Source organism: Paroedura picta, chromosome 4 (genome assembly GCF_049243985.1).
Source record: "Paroedura picta isolate Pp20150507F chromosome 4, Ppicta_v3.0, whole genome shotgun sequence".
Taxonomy (NCBI): Eukaryota; Metazoa; Chordata; class Lepidosauria; order Squamata; family Gekkonidae; genus Paroedura; species Paroedura picta.
Window position 1 is genome coordinate 97,951,926 of NC_135372.1, and position 19,949 is coordinate 97,971,874.

General features: G+C 41.5%; 1 protein-coding gene across 3 annotated transcripts in view; it reads right to left on the bottom strand.

The window, feature by feature from the left end:
- The window catches only part of TFEB (transcription factor EB), an 87,832-nt gene that overhangs the window by 32,594 nt on the left and 35,289 nt on the right, over positions 1–19,949 (bottom strand). The window contains exon 1 of one of the 3 annotated variants that reach the window (XM_077334551.1): positions 16,205–16,320. The exons of the other annotated variants lie outside the window; for them this stretch is intronic. The gene's annotated coding sequence lies outside the window, so the exon portion shown is untranslated. Of the gene's footprint in view, positions 1–16,204; positions 16,321–19,949 lie in introns of those variants that run through there. 3 annotated transcript variants of the gene reach the window in all.

A 19,949-nucleotide genomic window follows, 5' to 3' on the forward strand; every position in this document is an offset into this window, starting at 1 on the left:
CAGTGGTTTCTTTGTCCTTTTAAGCAGACCATGTGTGGGCATACCAGCTCAAACTGGCACCAAGGAATGTAGAGAAAGGGGATCCCCCCTTGCTAGTCTCCTAATCTGAAATGCTCTGAGCAGCTGCTACTTTGCCCACTGAGGTAAACACACAGTGTCTGATAAAGGTCACATACATAATATACATGTATTGATTCTTTGAAAATATCTAATTACATGATCAGTCAAGAAGCCTTTTAAATCAGACCAAATGTTTTAAATTAATTAATCTAAACAATTAACCAGTACAAATACTGCAACCAAGTTTTGTCTTGTAACCTTCTAGTCTCACGCATCTACTTAGCAACATGTATTATTTCCAGCCCCTTAATTTCAAATACATCTAAATGCATATAAGTAGAACAGAATTAGAATACACAAACATGCCTTTTACGTTTCAGCCATTAAGAGTCATTTTGGTGTGGTGGTTAGGAGCGCTGACTTCTAATCTGGTGAGCTGGGTTTGATTCCCCACTCCTCCTCTACATGCAACCAGCTGGGTGACCTTGGGCTCGCCACAGCACTGATAGAGTTGCTCTGACTGAGCAGTAATAGCAAGGCTCTGTCAGCCTAACCTACCTCATAGGGTGTCTGTTGTGGGGAGGGGAAGCGGCTTTGAGACTCCTTAGGGTAGAGAAAAGTGGCATATAAGAACCAGCTTGTCTTTTTCTTCTTCTACATTTGACATGCAGTATGTGCCTTTTCCACTTAAACCTGGGGAAAGTGGCTGTTCAATTAATGTCTCTGGGCCCAAGGTTGGTTTTTTTTTTTAATTTTCAGTTAAGTCTAAAGATATTACTAATTAGGAATTCCCAAGTTTAATCTTTGTCCTGAGATGTAATTTTCCATTTTTTTTGGTTGGCCTATCCTATCCTATATTTCCTTTACGTATTTATTGCGTTTGGAAAAACAGATTGGAAGATGGACTAAAGCAAACAATTCTGTTCAGTACACCTATTCAGGAAAAGCATATTTGTATTTATATAATTACAATAAAGCTTGTATTTGTGTTAAGAGATAAGTGACTGCCTTAATTCCTTGCTGCATTCCTTGCGGCAGCAGCCCGTTTGTTGTTCCTCTAGGCATCAAACTGGTGAGCAATCAAGGATCAGGAGGTGGTGGAGGCTCCCAAGGGGAAAGCTCTAAGCCCCATTGGGGAGCAGCTACTTTGGGGAAAATTGTACTTTCCATCAGCACAATGGCAGGTCCCCTTGAGCAGAAATAGGCCTTGGTTGCTCTTGGGGTGCTTAATGTGCTGGGAGTGAGGGTGGCCTGGCAGGTACTTAGGCAGAAGCATTCCTTTTCTGGACTGTATTCACTGTGTTGCTTCTGCTCCAGCACCCTAAATACTACCCTTATTCTCCACTTGGGCAATCACAGTTGAAAGCTCTGGATTGTGAAAAACCTGGGGCCATTCCACACCCAATAAATATAGATAAATGCTTTCCTTATGAAGACACCACATTTTTGGCATTTTGCACAACGTCACCGAACTCCCATGTCCATCCAGCAAACCTCAAGCAACATCCTCCATTTTAAAACACTGGCTGGGGAATCACATAAAGTGGATTCCCCAACCTATGTAGCATGAGCTACAGGAGAGCAACCAGCAAACCACATGCTAAAGAAATGTATGGAGGCGAAGAAACTCTATATCTGCCTACAATGTCCCACCCTTACACCTCCTCCCCTCCCATTTTTGGAAAAAAGATACCTAATTTTAGTATACTGTGAAAGCAGTGGAAAGTATGTAGTGATTTAGGTGTGGACTTTTTCCTTCTTTTTCTCTTTTCTTGGTAAAGTTTTTGTATTGTAATGTGCTGTATGTTTATTGTTTCTTTTCTGTAAATTTGTCAATGTCAGAATTTTAAAAATTCAAAAGAACAAGGAAATGTATTATTTAAAGTGTGTGGAATGAGCAATTTCAATGTGCTTTTGCAGATGGATTTTCCTGTGTGAAACAGGAAATTCTGCTTCTAAAGTGCACTGAAAGTACATTATCTGAAGTGTGTGGAATGAGACCCAGATGATGCCAAGCCCTCATTTTTACTGTTGAGAAACCACTGAAATATTATTCAGGTTTCAAGAAACACCAGAAGTGGCATAATTGTGCAGAATATGGTTGGAAGCATAGCTGCGTACATGCCCAGTCAGGAACCCTTCTCTTCCCACCCCCTCCAGGCCCATCACTGGCCATATGGGATGGGGGAAGGTTGACATGACCTTATATGGTCATAAAGGTAAAGGTAAAGGTTTCCCCTGTGCAAGCACCGGGTCATGTCTGACCCTTGGGGTGACGCCCTCTAGCGTTTTTATGGCAGACTCAATATGGGGTGGTTTGCCAGTGCCTTCCCCAGTCATTACCGTTTATGATATATGGTCATAGCACCCCAAAAATGTTTAAAAAATTAAAACAAATATTTTTTAAATTAATTAATTCCCACCAGTTCAGGAAACACTTCCAGGGTTGTCAAGAAACCCCAGGGTTTCACAAAACCTTGGTTGAGAAAGCCTGTTCTAGAGAGCATACAGGCTATAGAACTATGATAGAATCTAGCCCAACTGCCTGCTCAATCCAGAATCAGCCTAAACCTTCCACGGTAAGTATCTGTCTAGCTGCTGTCTGAAGACCGCCAATGAGGGAGGGCTTATCATCTCTTTAGGCAGCCAATTCCACTGCTGAACTACTCTGACTGAAAAGTATTCTTGTCTGCACCCTCCCAATTTTGTCCACATCATAGAATAGAATCATAGAATCATAGAGTAGCAAGAGTCCAACCCCCTGCATAATGCAGGAAGTCACAACTACCTGCCCAACCACAGTGACCCCAATTTCATGCCCAAATGATCCTCCCTCCACCAAAAATCTCCAGAATCCAGCTTGGCGTGGAGGAAATTCACTTACCATCCCACAGTGGCAATTAGCAATTCCCTGGGTATGCAAGAAAGGGCCACAAGAGACAAACACTGGCACAACCCTTCCTGCCCACCCACTCATAATCTGCCTAAGCTCACAAAATCAGCGTGTCTGTCAGATGACTATCATCTGCTTAAAAACTTCCAAAGGAGAACTCACTACCTCCCGAGGAAGCCTGTTTCACTGAGGAACTACTCTGTTATGAACTTCTTTAGGATGCTTAGCTGAAAATTCTTTTGAATTTGCCCTTCTGGGGCAACAGAAAACAAATTTGCTCCATATTCAATATGACAGTCCTTCAAGTATTTGAAGATGGTTATCATATCACCTCTTAGAGAGCAAGCTTGCTGCAGTGGTTAGGAATGCCAACTTCTAATCTGGTGAGCCGGGTTTGATTCCGCGCTCCCCCACATGCAACCAGCTGGGTGACCTTGGGCTTGCCACAGCACTGATAAAGCTATTCTGACTGAGCACTAATATCAGGGCTCTCTCAGCCTCACCTACCTCACAGGGAGTCTGTTGTGGGGAGAGGAAAGGGAAGAGTTTGTAAGCTGCTTTGAGACTCCTTCAGGTAGAGAAAAGCAGCATATAAGACCCAACTCCTCTTATTTCTTTGAACATTTTGAAATTTTCACTGGGATCATGTACCAGTGGCAATGCATTTTATATGAGTTTTCTTTTAAGATAGAACTCTGAAAATTTCACTCCTTTCTTCCACATTATGCCCTACATTTTTGGCCCACATTAAATCTTTAATCTCATCCTTTTCCATTTCTAAAAAGAAACATTGTTAGTAATTAGATGTTCTTTATGTGGTAATGATAAATTCATTAATTTAAAAGGTTTTTCTTTGAATCCATATTTGGCCTTACCACCAATTCAGATTTCCCTTTTCTTCTTTTACACTTTCTAGTGATTTAAGTTTATACTCTTCCCTTCTCCAGTCATTTTTACTAATAAATTTTTATAGGCAAACCACCAAACATCCGCTCCTGTTAGGCTCTTAAATAAAGTGGTAACGTCACCTCATGTGATCTAGACATTATACCTCTTTCAATACAGTCCAAAATCCCATTTGCCTTTTTAGCCACCGAGTCACATTGCTGACTCATGTTCAGTGTATGGTCTACTAAGACCCCCAGATCTTTTTCACACATACTACTGCCAAGACAAGTCTCACCCATCCTGTAGTGATGCATTTGATCTTTCCTACCTAAATGCAGAAGTTAACATTTATCACTATTGAAATTCATTTTATTCATTTTAGCCCATTTCCTAGCCTGTCAAGATCATCCTGTATTTTGATTCTGCCTTTTAGTGTGTTTGCTACCCCTCCCAGTTTAGCGTAATCAGCAAATTTAATAAGCACCCAATCTGTCCCTTCATCCAAATCATCCTTATCTTGTTGACAAGTTGGTAAAATGTGGTATGGATCCTTATTCTGTCAGGTGACAGATCGTACCCTGGAGACTGGCAACCCTAATACCCAGTCTTTCCTGTTGATTCAAGGCAGCTTACAATAATAGTTAAAATATCCCCAGCTAAAACCAAAGATGAAATAACAAGCCTCAGATCCTTTCCCCTTAATCCCTCACCCCCATCTCCAATAAAATAAATGATACAGAGGAAAATTGCAAACCTAACTTGGAACTTACAATACCTGAACATCTACTTTCCCCTCCCTGTTGGGTGAATGTGTACAGCTTCCCTTGGCATGATCTCTCCCCCTCTCTCTTACTCACTCACGCATTCACACATATGCAAGCACACACACCACATGGCTAGCTGAATTACACATTCATAGATTATTGAGACTTTGGGCAGGACTGCCAATTTTGATGTTTTGCATTCATTTATTATACAGTGCCATTGCATTGCATGACTCTTTGCTGGGAACATTATTCCCTGTTCTGCCTCTCTGCACTCACCATCCTCCCCCCAGATGTTCTACTCCTCCCACCTTTCACTACCAAAACATTTCACAATTTTGTTGAAGCCTACATTCAATAATAAACTTATGCTTATGGAAGGGTGTTTGATTATCTTGAAATATCCCAAATATTCAACTGGAGAGTTGAATATACACACATTCACAGAGTGGGGGAAAGGTAAACAGAGTCCAATTCTCATCTTGCATAAACATGAGGTTTTAGCAAATGAGGTGTATATTGTTCTCTTTCATGTCATGTTCTTTGGTCCCCACGCTTGCTGTTTTTTTTTTCTGCTGTACCTCATGTATAATCTTACAATGGTGGATTACAGTTCAGCATTTGATAAATGGGATTCTAGTACAACTTTTATGCTACAATAAATCCATTAGTATTTAAATTCAACCAGACTCCTGATCGTGGTTGCTAGAACATGGCAACCCCTCTGAAATTTCTCTTTGCTTCCGTCTCATGGATCACCTGAAAATATTCTATGGTCTACAAGTGTTCATGGTTTGCAGTTTCACAGATATTAGTGAGGTACACGTGAAGGTGCCTTACTCTGAATCAGACAATCAGTACATCAAGGTCAGTATTGTCTACTCAGACTGGCAGTGACTCTCAGGTTGAGGACTTTCATATCACCTATTACCTGATATTTTAATTAGAGATGTCAGGGACTGAACTGGAATGTTCTGCATACTAGGCAGGTGCTCAAACAGTGAGCCACTCACCCCTCCCTGGAGTATCTTAGATACATACAGAACAAAATGCACCATAACTATTGCCTTCTGGTCATCTCTAAATCCAGATATCAACAGCAGCCCTGTTAACGTGTCTGTTTTCTACATTTACATATATTGACAGCATCTTGTAATCCTGCACTGATCTCAGCCATTTATATATTTATTTTGCCTTCACTGTGATTCTCTCCCTCCCTTTACTTTAGGAGAAATGAGCAAAGTCATATACATAGCCTATTCCTGCAGGTTATCCCCTTGGGAAATTTCTGCATTCACCAACTCAGAATGAAACTTAACCCAGACCAAATAGGACAAACAAGTTCAGGTCCTGCACAAAAGACAGGGAGAACTGGAAACCAAATACAGTTTTAAAATAGCCCTGCTGGCTCTGCTTGGCTTCACCCTCAGCAACCTTCATCAGCTTCTGCTTTCACTTTGACTCATGCACAGGATGGGTGGGGAAAGAGGTGAGGAAGATGGGGGAGGAGGACAACCAGTAGGCACATGGAACACCAACAGTGTAATTCACTCAAAGGGCTTAGATTGAAGAAACTCTACTCAATTGCACTGTAAGAAAAGTTTGCCATTGACTACGGGAACTTTAAGGAGGCATTAGAACAAGTCATTTTCCAGTATTCCTTGACTTTATTCTATCCACACAAATTACCTAAGGAAAGACCACAGGGAATTCTTTCCTCCTGAAAAGGTGTTTGTGTACACACATGCAGTTCCTATCATCAATGGAAGTTACAGGCTTAGATCTATGTTCCTTGACAGCCAGCTTGGTATAGTAGTGGTGGCCTCTAATCTTAAGCACTGGGTTTGATTCCCCACTTCTCCACAGCTAGGTGACCTTGGGCCAGTCACTATTCTCTCATCCCCATCTACTTCCTAGGGTATGCGTTGTGGGCAGAGGAAGGGTGGGCAATTGTAAGTTGTTTTGTGATGACTTTGGGTAGTAAAACGTAGGGTACAAAAAAACAGCTCTTCTTTTCTATACTGTTTTCTTCTCACAATAACTCTGAAAGGTAGGCTAGACTGGGCTGGCCCAAGGTCAAGCTGCATGGTTGAGCAGGAACTTGAACCTGGGTCTCTCTCCTCCAGCACCCTAACCATTATACCACACTGGTTCTCAATGGTAGTTTCCCCATCAAATGTATTCCTAGATAATAACAACCATGTCTTTGAAAATATTCCAAAGGTATTTGCCTACCACAACACTCCACATTCTAACAAACAGCCAAATTGTTTGACCTTGGACTGGCAGTTACAATATCTCAAAAATTAACTTCAAGTGGTTGTTGTGAATTCTTTGATTTCTATTAACTTTCTCACAGGCTGCAACACTTACATTTAGCTGGGGAAATATCAGTTTTTCATTTCATGCAGACAAATGTCTACTGTGGTTTACTGATTAAGTGGTAGTTGTGCAACCATGTTGCAGGCTGCTCATCTACAAAATGAAAATTCCACCCCTCCACAACTCCCCAAGTTTTCTTATTGGGTGACAATGAGTGATAAACATCTTTCACAATACTGCCAAACATTACAATGCCTAACTTCCTACGCATTTTAAAACACATGCAATAAATCGTATCTCAGTAAATAATGATCATAATCTATCCTACATAGTTTTCAATGCTGGGAAGCCATCCAGCTCTCTCCCTTAGGGGTTTAGGGGCTGAAGCCTGGCTCTTCCAAATGCTAAGAAACCTCCTCACTGTCTCATCTTTTCTTCCTGATCATTTCAAACACGCCCATCCAGTTCTAAAGGCTTAGTGCTGTGGCTGAAGAACACACCTGCTTTGGACAAAAGAGAAACTGGGCCTCCACCTGCCTGACAATAAGAGATTCTATGGTTTGAATCAGTTCCTCATTACAAAATTCTCTCTTCAACACTTGTCAGGCAAAACTGAGTGCAGTCTTTTCTCATCAAAGCGGCTAGCAGAACAGCTTGTCTGTACCAGAGCCTGCCTGCCTGCCTGCCTGCCTGCCTGCCTGCCTGCCTGCCTGCCTGCCTGCCTGCCTGCCTTTCTTTCTTTCTTTCTTTCTTTCTTTCTTTCTTTCTTTCTTTCTTTCTTTCTTTCTTTCTTTCTTTCTTTCTTTCTTTCTTTCTTTCTTTCTTTCTTTCTTTCTTTCTTTCTTTCTTTCTTTCTATGCTGCCCAATAATGAGAAACTATGAAGTTGGTACTACTGGCACTCCTTATGGGAAGAACACGAACACAGCTTTGCCATCAATGTACTGCTGAATATCTTATCCACAGAAGCCAGCATTTCACACAAAGATCCAGTGTGTGTCGCTTTGGCCTATAGAAGGTCACTTTGCAAAATAAGGCCAGGAAATTTCAACAAGAGCAATGCCCCTCCTCAGGTCAAATGTTCTTCCAGTGATGCTGGGATGGGAAATTAGCCAACTCGTATCCTCTTATTCCGATTCAGAATAGTTTTGTGATGAGACTCTCTTCAACCTTGTTTTATGAACTGCTTTATTTGAACACATTTATACCATGCCACCACCCTTTCACAACTGCTCCTAAGGAATCTTAAGAGCAAAGCAATAATAACGCAACATACTAAATCATATATTAGAAACACAGAAAATCAGCAACATCAGAAAGCAGTGATGTTAAAACCAGTCAAAACAAAAAAGACACACACACACCCTTTATGGATTAACTATCTGGGAAAATATGATTGTTTGAACCAGTAGCCTAAAAAAAACATTGATACTATGGGGGAAATATCTCTGGGAAAGTTTTTTTTTTTTTTTTTTTTACAAATAAGGTACCATCCCCCTTGGGGGAAAAAACCAACAGTTGCCTAAGCAACTGAATATGAAGGCACTTAGATATGGGTATCTGAAGACAATCTTAAAATAATCCATAAGCCAGTATTTTATTTATCAAGGAACAACCACAGCTGGTAAAAGTGCTATGTACCACAGAGGAGACCTAAAGGTCGGCCAGGATCCAATAGCAGCTCTAAGCTATGAACCTGCTCCTTCATGAGGAATGCAGCCCCAACCCTGACAGGCTGGCTCCCCAGTCCCAGGGTAGCTTTTCCATTGACCAAGAGCACCACAATCTTGTGTGGATTCAGCTTCAATTTAATGGCCTTCTTCCATAAACTTCTAGTCCACTTTTCACATTAGACAATAAAAGAACATGGCCCCTTTTTGAACTTGGCCATCATGGAATAATAATTAGAACTTTTCCACACAGTACCTATTGCATAACCAGAAACAAGTCAGAGACAGCTTAGTCATTTTTCCTCCAGACTCGGTCTAGGAAACCAATTTTAAGAATAGCACTAATTCCTCTTGGGTATAGGGCCCAGCAAGAACCAAAACGTCCATGTGGATGAGCCTTCCTCAGGCTCTTGTATCCACCATGGCAACACTAGGGCTCTCACAAATTGTCACCAGCCCAACCCATCAAGTTGTCCACACCATCGACCTGTTGTTCATTGCAAGGATAAAAGATAATCTGGTTGTGAATGAAGCAGTGCTGTGGTCATACCACAATGCTCTAAAAGCCCGGCTATATATCCTGTTAGGGGGTAGGGTACATTTTTGCTCGCCTGTAGGCTCTTATGGATCCGGAATGATTCCTGCACTCTCTGCAGCACCTAAGCCTTCCTAGTGACTCATTAGATGTGAAGGTTGACAACTGGCTGTCAGCTGACATCAATGAAATCACCTTCCAATACTCTCTCCACCCCTGTTTAAAACTTACCACCCCAGGTATACAGAAGAGCTGCATGAAAAAAAGATGGGAGTTGAGACAACTAGAGCAAGGTTGGAGAAAGACTTGCAACAAAATATTGAGAGCATCCTATAGGATAGCGATCCCCAACCTGTGGGCTGCGGACCACATGTGGTCCTTCGACTAATTGGAGGTAGGCCCCGAAGGATGCCTTCTCCCCACCCCGGCCCTTTACTTCATCCCCCCCAGCCCTTTACAACACACTTCACTGTTGTGGCGTATCTGTATCTTATTTTGAAGGGATGTTTAAACATTACCATAGCGATCAGAGAGCGTTAGGGCAGTGGTTGAGAGTAGAGGAGTAAACTACCCCCCCCCACCAGGCCTCAGTAAAAGGCATTGAGTGGTCCCCGGTGAGTGGTCCCCGGCGTTGAGTGGTCCCCGGTGATAAAAAGGTTGGGGACCACTGCTATAGGACATTCATGACAACCTATGAAATGGCCATGAAATCTGCAAAATGTGCTTACTATGCAGCGTCCATTACATCCGCTAGCTCATGCCCAGTACAATTGTTCAAAATAGTTCAGTCTCTAACCACGCTTGTTGAATGGCACAAAATTAATAACAAATTGAATATCAGTTGTGAGGCATTTGCAAGCTTCTTTGTGGAAAAAACATCAATGTTCCACCATGACCTCCCTCAATTCTTAATACAGTAAAAGAACTAGAGGCCCCTTGTCAGTCTTTGATGGAGAGATTTAATCGTTTCAGGCACCAGTTTCCGACCGGGGAATGAGGAGGAGGCCAACCGCCTCTTTCAGGACCCCTGGGACATTTAGTCCTGAGCCGCTCAGCGTCCTCGTGTTGTGGGCTTCCACATAGCAGCAAACGCAGTCGGAGTAAGTCCTGACCGCTCTTATCAGTGCTGTGGCGAGCCCAAGGTCACCCAGCTGGCTGCACATGGGGAGCGTGGAATCAAACCCAGCTCACCAGATTAGAAGTCCGCACTCCTAACCACCACACCAAGCTGGACCTTGGTGTGGGAAAGCTCCTGGCAGTGATTCCATTCCAGTCAACTGGCTGAAATTTATTATAGATTGGTGGGCTTCCATCTTGGCAACTCTTTTTACATTGATCAATACCATGAGACTAGGACTTGGTCATTATTGTACCCATTTTTTTTTAAAGGTTGTAGGTCTGATCCAGCAAATTATAGGTCAATTAATCTTTTAAATGTAATCAGCAAATTGTATACTAAAGATTTGTGTTTAAAATTATGTAAATAGCTAGATAAGGAAGGTTATCTTGAGGAGGCAAAGGCTTTAGGCATCATCAACAATGGATCACTGTCTAATTTTAGATTATCTTATTGAAAAATATGTTAATTCTGCAAAGGGAAAACACTTTGCAGCTTTTGTAGACCTCAAAGCCACCTTCGATATAGTTCCTTGTGAGCAGTAGTGGCTCAAACTAGTGAACTCTACTATAGGTAAATTACTACCTTATTTGACCATTAAATTTCATGAAAATACTAGCCTAGGCATAAGATGTAGCCATGGCAGTCTATCCAAACCTATACCTACATAAAAAAGAGTGAGACGAGGGTGCCGAACTCCTCCTTGTTCAGTTTTTATACTAATTTCCTTATTACAAGCCTTCAAAAGTGAACAAAAGCTACCCATACTTAAGTACGCAGATGGTGCAATCATTCTGTTTCAAACCGGAATAGACTTAAAATGTGTACAAGGTATGCTAGTTCAACAATGCCAAACAGACCAATTAAACATCAATTATACAAAACCTAAGATAATGCAATTTAACTCTAGGTTTAAGAAATTTGCCTGGCAGATTTGACACCAAACTGAACAAGTTAAATCCTTTAGACATCTGGGTGTTCCAATATAATGGAAAACAAGCCATTTATATTCAATCTATAGTTCATTCAGTGAAAAGAAGCTCCAATGGCATTCTCAGATTTTTTAAAGACAAGAGCAGGTCGCTATATTCAAGCGGCCATGAAGTTGTTTACAGCTAAATCTTTATCCCAACTGTATCCCAACCAGGACTAGATAACAACTTCATCATGTTTGAGTACAATCATCTTTCCTTAGGTCTTATTTAATTTCCCAAAATTATAACAAATGTTGTACTCAGACATGAAGTAGGTCTCTCCAAGGTAGAAGGTTTGGCTAACAATCAACTATTGACTAAATGTGCATCTAAAACTGACTGGATTCTTACTGCACTTTCTTTCTGCAACACCATATCTGCCATGGTAGGATAATTAAAAACTCTCTTCAATAAGTCTAGCTCCAGTAGTTGTTGGATAAGGGCTAAATCCATAGTTCAACAATGCCTTCTTGCCACTGAAATGTAGTCTGAGTTGGCACTATTACCCAAGCTGTATAAAGACGTATCTCCATGAACTACCAGGGTGCCGGCTTCTTACTTATCTAACATTATTTCATCTAAATTTAGATGGGGCTTCTCTAAAGTTCAATTTGATACTCTCCCACTGCCAATCTTTTCAAGTTTGGAGTAGTGGTTAGGAGTGGGGACTTCTAAGCTGGCATGCTGGTTTGATTCTGCATTCCCCCCAGGGCTCTCTCAGCCTCACCCACCTCACAGGGTGTCTGTTGTGGGGAGAGGAAATGAAAGGCGACTGTAAGCCGCTTTGAGCCTCGTTCAGGTAGAGAAAAGCAGCATATAAGAACCAACCTTCTTCTTCCTCCTCCTCTTCCTCTTCTTCTTCAATAGATTTCAACGAAAGAGTTGTGCTAATGTCTGTGCTCCATGAATGTAGCAGAAACACTCTCACCAGCTCTCTTACAGTGTGAACTCTATGCTGAGGACCGGAATCATATAACTGGTCCCTTGTTATATTGTTTTAGACATGTAAAGGATTCAGCAACCTTTCAGCAACCTTAACCAGAGCTTTCTGGTTAAGTTTTTTCTAGCAGACAAAAACCCTACCATCTCATTTACTGTAGTGAAATTTTGATTTATCATTTGTAAGAAACAAAATGATTTTTGAAGAAGGGATTGGATAAATAGTTATGAATTGAAATATTTATTTTATCATTTAGGGAAGGGGGTTACTACAGTATTTTGGCCCAAAGGCTGTCTGTAAATATTACGATGATGTTAGCCGTTCAGATGTGTCCAACTCTTGGTGGTCCTATTGCTCAACTGTTGCCATGTTTTTCAATCTTGTACCACTTCTTTTAGTTGAATAATGCTCTGGCCACTGGCCATTTTGACTGTTCTTTTGTCAGCCTAGTTTCCTTTTTCCACTGACCAATCCTAGCATAACTGCTCTCTCTATTGAGTTGGATCGCATGATACGGTCAAAGTAAGTGAGCCGGAGTTTTGGGATTTTGTCTTCCGGTGATATAGATATTAGGCTTTATGCACTCCAGTATGTCCTTGTTTGTGACTTTTCCTGTCCACAGAAGCCTTCTCCAGCACCCGAGTATATGACTTACTTTTATTTCATTTTATTATATTGTTTATGCTGGTCAAAGACTGTAACAAATAAACTAATTTCACACTGACACATTCAGTCATTGTCCATTATTGCAAAGTATGGCAGTCCTTGAAGATCAGCACCATATTTCTGGCACCTTTAGATGAAAATGTTTAAAAGTACAGAGCAATGGAGTCTACAGTGCAAAGAAAAGAGGTCCCCAAAGAGCAACAGGCTTTATGACACTGGGTGAGCATCAACTACTTGCATAAGCAGCAGGTAGAAGCAGAGATGCAAAGCAAGTAGGAATCTGGTGATCAGAGAAAAACCAACAACATCAGAACCAGAATAATTTTTCACTGTGGTTTAAGAACACATGACTTTGTGACATCTAACTTGAAAGATCATTTCCCACAACCATCATATGTAGGGTCTATTTCAGATGGGTGATATTTTATGAAATATTCACTGCTTATTTGATTAGGGTTTTTGTGTCTCTAAATTCTGGTGTGGCAGGTGCTATTTGAAGGGGGGCTGATTTATTTACAGAAAGGGGGGAATCAGGACTGAAATAATCTTTAAGTAGAATCAGGATTATTTCACCAGTGCATCCCACAGGGACAGTTAAATAACAAAATGTCCGTTCCAAGAGGCTTTACACACTTTTGGACAGATGGCACCTGTTCAAAGAGAATGCAAAGCAGTAGGGTGGCCATCACTGTAGGTGTAAGTGGAGAATTCCAACGAGATAACATATCACACAGAGGCAAATGACACTACCAATTGCAGAGCAGGGAAAATTCAAGTGACCAGCATAGTACCTCAGATACTCGGAGTCATTTTCATTCACAGTTCATAAATCTACCAATGGACTGAACCTCCTATTACATCAGCTCAGTTGCATAGCAATGGCAAGGTATACATTGAAGTTACAGCTTGGCAAATTAAAAGGTTTTCTGAGGCTGCCCTTACTTGGAAGTCAATAATTAGTATAAGAGATATTCTACGGCTGTTTATAACGCATACATCTCTAGCTCTTTCCTACATAGCATACAGGTCTTAATTCATCATCAATTATTCTGAATTTTATTCTACCCAGATCTTTGACACGGGGGAGCAAACTGCCGCAGAAATATCTTTGCAGAGTGATATAAAAATAAACTAAGAAAACAGCCGCTATTTATATCACATGCAAAACATTAAGGGGTGGGTTAGGTTACAGATCTCTTGCCCTACTCAAGAAGGTGGCATTGCCAGTTTAGAAATTCATTTTTCCCTGAGAAGCGGCCACTTTGTGTCCCAATGATCAGGAGAAAAATGGGTGTAAGTATATTTTAAATATATTAAGAGTTTCCAACTAGTTGTTTGCTAGGTTTTATAAACAAGTGGACTTCAAAGGATTTAAGTGGTATTCTATTTCCAGGAATCATATTATATCTGTCACTCAATATAAAAATGCAATTTAAAAAAATGGTAGGATCCAGCAGGATGGAAGATATTCTCTGTCCATAGATGCTTGTTTTTGCAGAATAAATTCCATAATCCCTGTTCTCCACTGCTATTATTATATCCATGCCCACAATGAAAGACAGATTCTGTACAACGGTGCTCCAAACCCAGAGGTGTGCTGTGCTTGTGCAGTATTTGCTTTACAGTTGACAGTGCTGTTTTATGAATGGAAAAATCAATTTCAGCATCGAACCTATTTCTAAATTCTTTGCCAACTCAAAGGTCCCAGTTTGAACCAATTTATACAGAGTGCCTTCGAGAGTGGAGAAGAAACTGATCCTTGCCCTTTGCCTTGTGATGCTTCGTTGACTTGCAAAAAGTCACTAGAAAAGAAAATACAGAACAAAGAAATAAAAACAACTGCATGTGATTTCCCCTCCATTTCTTCTTGGGGTTTCTTTTCAAAATGACAGTAAGCAGCAAGCAGGGAGAAAGCATCCTGGAGGGCAGCATTCCCAGGCTTAAGCCAAGACCAACACACACTGCCTCGGGTAAGCTGAGAGGCAGCCAAGCTGGCCGTGCATGCCAAATGCTCATTGGTATAATTCTTTCAAATAAAACTTTTTGCCCAGGCAGAGTAGGAACATGCCATAAGCAAACAAGGGACTCCTGGATTTGGCTTTTATGTTGACGGAAGGGACAGTCAGCTCCTGTGTTTTCAGGGGTTGCTCTATTCACCATTGACATCTTCCCCTATACAATGTGATTCCCTCTGTCCTGAGGTTCCAGACTCCACTTCTAGTGGTTAGGAGCACTAATTTCTAGTCTGGCGAGCCGGGTTTGATTCCCCGCTCCTCCACATGCTGGGTGACCTTGGGCTCACCACAGCACTGATAGAGCTGTTCTGATCGAGCACTGATGTCAGGGCTCTCTCAGCCTCACCTGCCTCACAGGGTGTCTGTTGTGGGGAGAGGAAAGGGAAGATGATTGTAAGCCGCTCTGAGACTCCTTTGGGGAGAGCAAAGCGGCATATAAGAATCAACTATTCTTCTGGCCAATCTTCATATTCTAGCTGGTGCATTATTATTACAAGTCATGCATCTGATAAACAGGAATTGTTTTAGCCACGTTTGCTTATATATTTGTTCTTAGATATGGTAAGTGTCCTAGGATCTTTGCAAGGTAGTAAAAACACCCCAGGGCAAAAGGCAATTATATCACTTGAAAGTAATGTTCTGATTCAGAATACCATACCTTGCCAGGCCAGAATACAGCCTCAAATCACTGGATTTCCCAACTCAAAGCTCACTAGGGCTGCAAAGTCAGAATTTGAAGTTCTCAATTTTGTCCACTTAGTCAGTGAGGATTTATGAGGACAGGATTGACTTTCATTTAGGTATTCTTGATTGAACTGGCTGAGCCACACAGAGCATCAGACAAGCTGTTAAAGTTTGCACATTTGAATTTAAAGTGCTTTCTGAGGAAAATTTATCAGGGGATATAAATATGTTCTCAGCTTAGGTAAGACATAACTGGCATTTTAGTAAGCATGATCAATGTGCAAGCAATCAGCACAGTACACACAGCTGACTAGCTTTTATCACTGTTTCTGGCAAGCAAAAGAGATCAAGAATGTTGGCTAGACTCATCTTTTTTTTTAATGAAGTTATTTATTCTAGGCCACATCCTCTTGGTGACAAAGAATTTTGAGTGCATATTTAATTTGCACAATTTATAGGTTTTCTTCCCCCCGCCCCCATAAAAATAATTCTAGCACCCTCCATGCTCTTCTTAAAACAGTTTTCTCAAACTCTTTTGCAAGGAGTGCTCACATGCAGAGCAGTCACACAAGTATCTCATCAGGTCCTTCATCCATTAAAATCCCCACAGAATGGTGCCACCACCCCGATTGCTCCCTAACCCAAATTGTGGGTGCATTATTCACAGTGTTTATTACCTTAGTGTTCAGACAGCCAGGAAGAATTTCACAACTGCCAAAGAAAGGGGGTGACTGGCAGTATCTCCTCTTCACCAAACAAGATCTCACTCTCCAGTTCTCACACCCTTCATTTCCTCATTTTTCAGGGCCTCACTTAATTTAGTGCTCAGCAGCACCGGGGAGAGGAAGTTGCAAAACTGCAGGGTCGCTTAGCTCATTCTCTAGATTTAACGTGACCAAGACCTGACCAAGAAGGCTAAACAAATAATCTTAGCACCATGAGGTAGAGCTGCCAGGAGGTCTCCATTTCTCCTCCCACAGGGTGTCTGAATGCTCAGTCACATTTCCTCCTCCCCATACTTGTGCCTACAACCTCACCTAACACATCACCATGCTTGAGTAGGAAAGGACTAAAACTTGGTTTGTTAGTCCCAAATCTTTGATGCCTCAATTCTAGTTCTTCATTCTGATTTTTTTTATGATGTTCCCCTGTATAGATTTGCGCCATTTCAGTAATTCAAAGCATCAAAAATGTTGTCTCAGAAACATGGAATCATGATTTCCAACTGAAATTCAAGGCTCCCCCATACCCTCACAGACTTTTTCAAGATCTTAAAAATTAAGAAACAGTCACGGTATGTATTGAAATCTTGTTTTAAAGTCCACCAATATAATGTTTTACAAAATCACCTGGGTAGCACCCTATTTTACCAGTGTATGGGCAGGCAGTGGGACAGTATGAATGAGGGTGGGAGGATTCTTATGTTTTTTTTGTGTCTTTGGTACTACTTTTAATATTGTATTTTAGATTTGCTGTTAACCACTGTGAGCCAGCTAGCCAGGAGCAGTGGCCTACAAATATGATTAAATAAATAATTCTATTGCATTTCTTCCTTCTCCTCTGTCTACTCGGGGTGCCCCCAGAGGAGCATAACCTAGCAACATCCAAAACCCTCACATTCCGGTGCATCTGGCTTTAACAGAGGGCCACTTAAGGGCTTTTGGACCCTTTTCCTGGTGTTGGTGAGAAATATAAAAAACATTTTAAAAAAGAGAAGCAGTTTCAAAATGTATTATTGAATGCTTCCACAGCTGGAGTCAACTGGTTGTTGTGGGTTTTCCAGACTGTGTAGTCCTGGTCTGGTAGTTTCAATCCCTGACGTTTTGGCAGCAATTGTGACTGGCATCTTCAGAGGTAGTTTTAAAATCTGCATGTATCAGATCCTGAATCAGCTGATGGCCAAGCTAGAAGATAAACTTACAATTGAATTTCTGCCTTCTTTAAACCATCATGCTTTCAAAGAGCCAATGTTGCTGTATTTAATAATGACAGCCACTTAATATTTTACTGCTACCATTAAGAAGAAGAAAAATAGTAGGTTCTTATATGCTGCTTTTCTCTACCCGAAGGAGTCTCAAAGCAGCTTACAGCCGCCTTCCCTTTCCTCTCCCCACAACAGACACCCTGTGAGGTAGGTGAGCCTGAAGGAGCCTGGATGTTATTGCTTGGTCAGAACAGCCTTATCAGTGCTATGGTGAGCCCAAGGTAACCCAGATGGTTGCATGTGGGGGAGCGAGGAATCAAACCCGGCTCGCCAGATTAGAAGTCCACACTCCTAACCACTATATCAAGCTGGCTCTCTTAGCAAAAAAAAAAAAGGTAGCAATTCAATATGCGTGGAGTACATGCAACAGTTTCATGTAAAAAAGGTCACATGAAGGGAAAGCAACATGTCCATGGGGCATAGCAGGAGAAGCAGTACTGTAAGTATGTGGGTCAAAGGCCATTAAGGGCTTTGTAGATGATACCAAAATCTTGAACTGAACCCAGTAACTGATTGGCAACAAATGGATTGCCAGCAAAATGGGTGGGACATGCATGTTCTGCCTAACGCTTGATGAGTAACTGGGCTGTGGCGTTGAATATCAACTTGAATATCCAAGTTGCTTTCAAGGGCATAACCATGTAGAATGCATTGCAATAGTCTAGCCACAAGGTAGCCTTAGCGTGGACCAAATTAAGGTTAAGTCTTCATGTAGTTTTCTAGGCTACCTGAAGGTATAATAATACACTTTTACAGCTGCACTAATGTGCTTCTCCCACAATAATGCTGGATCTAGTATCACCCTAAGGCTGAACAAGCTGCCTGGAGCCCATTAATTTCATAGAAAACATTTTGAACTACAGGGACAAATGGTAAAATGTGTGTGCTGTACATCAATCTTGCTTTTGTATCCATTGCTTATACTGTAGTCAGGTTGCTTGCTTGGGTCCGAATATGTACCTGTTCTCCTATAATTGCAGATGAGCTGTGATTGGGAAACAATCTTAACTTAAAATGATACTCAAGCACTTCCATTTGCTGTGTACACATATCCAGAATAACAGCTGAAGGAAGAAGTGGCTTTAAGAACCCTTCCTCTTGCTTATTTGCCACAAATCACACCCCATCTCCTTTGCCTTGTAGTAGTAGGTGAGCGTCTTCTTGGGATGTAGATGTAGATGTTGCTAAATGTGCACTTCTGGCTGAAGAATGTTTTTGTTTCTGTATAATCAAAATTCACCCAGCTCTGAATCAAATCCCCTTTGGAGAGAATGAAGAGTAGAGTGCCACAGAGATCTATCCTGGGCTCAGTGTTATTCAACATATTATTAAATGATTTGGATGAAGGAATAGAAGGGGTGTTTATTAAATTTACAGATAATACTAAACTGGGAGGGGTAGCAAACACACCTGAAGACAGAATAAGGATAGAGGATGATCTTGACAGACTGGAAAACTGGGCTAAAATGAATTTTAATAGTGAAAAATGTAAAATTCCGCATTTAGGTAGGAAAAATCAAATGCATCACTGTAAGATGGGTGAGATTTGTCTTGGCAGTAGTGTGTATGAAAAGGATCTGGGGGGTCCTTGGTCTGAGGGAACTTTCTCTTTTTAGCCTGGAGAGAAGATGACTAAGAGGTGATATGATTGTTGTTGTTAGGTGCAAAGTCACGTCCAACCCATCGCAACCCCATGGACAATGATCCCCCAGGCCTTCCTGTCCTCTATCATTCCTCAAAGTCCATTTAAGTTTGCACCTACTACTTCAGTGACTCCATCCAGCCACCTCATTCTCTGTCGTCCCCTTCTTCTTTTGCCCTCAATCGCTCCCAGCATTAGGCTCTTCTCTAGGGAGTCCTTCCTTCTCATGAGGTGGCCAAAGTATTTGAGTTTCATCTTCAGGATCTGGCCTTCTAAGGAGCAGTCAGGGCTGATCTCCTCTAGGACTGACTGGTTTGTTCGACTTGCAGTCCCCTCAAATACTTGAAGGGCTGTCATATAGAAGATGGAGCAGAATTGTTTTCTGTTGCCCCAGGGGGTCGGACTAGAATCAATGGGTTAAAATTAATTCAAAAGATATTTTGGCTAAACATCTGAAAGAAGTTCTTGACAGAGCGGTTCCTCAGTGGAAAAGGCTTCTTCTGGAGGTAGTGAACTCTCCTCCTTTGGAAGTTTTAAAGGAGGGGCTAGATAGTCACCTGACAGAAAGGCTGATTTTATGAACTTATGCAGTTTGTGAGTGAGTGGGCAGGTAGTTGTGAGTTCCTGCATTGTGCAGGAGGTTGAACTAGATGACCCTGAAGGTCCCTTCCAACTCCAGGATTCTAGGATGTACTGGATTGCTTTCAACTCAAGGATGCAATGCACAAACTACAGCAGTTCCTTTGCTGAGAAACACCTGCTCCCAAGAGGATCCAAAGGGAATGGTGAGAGAATC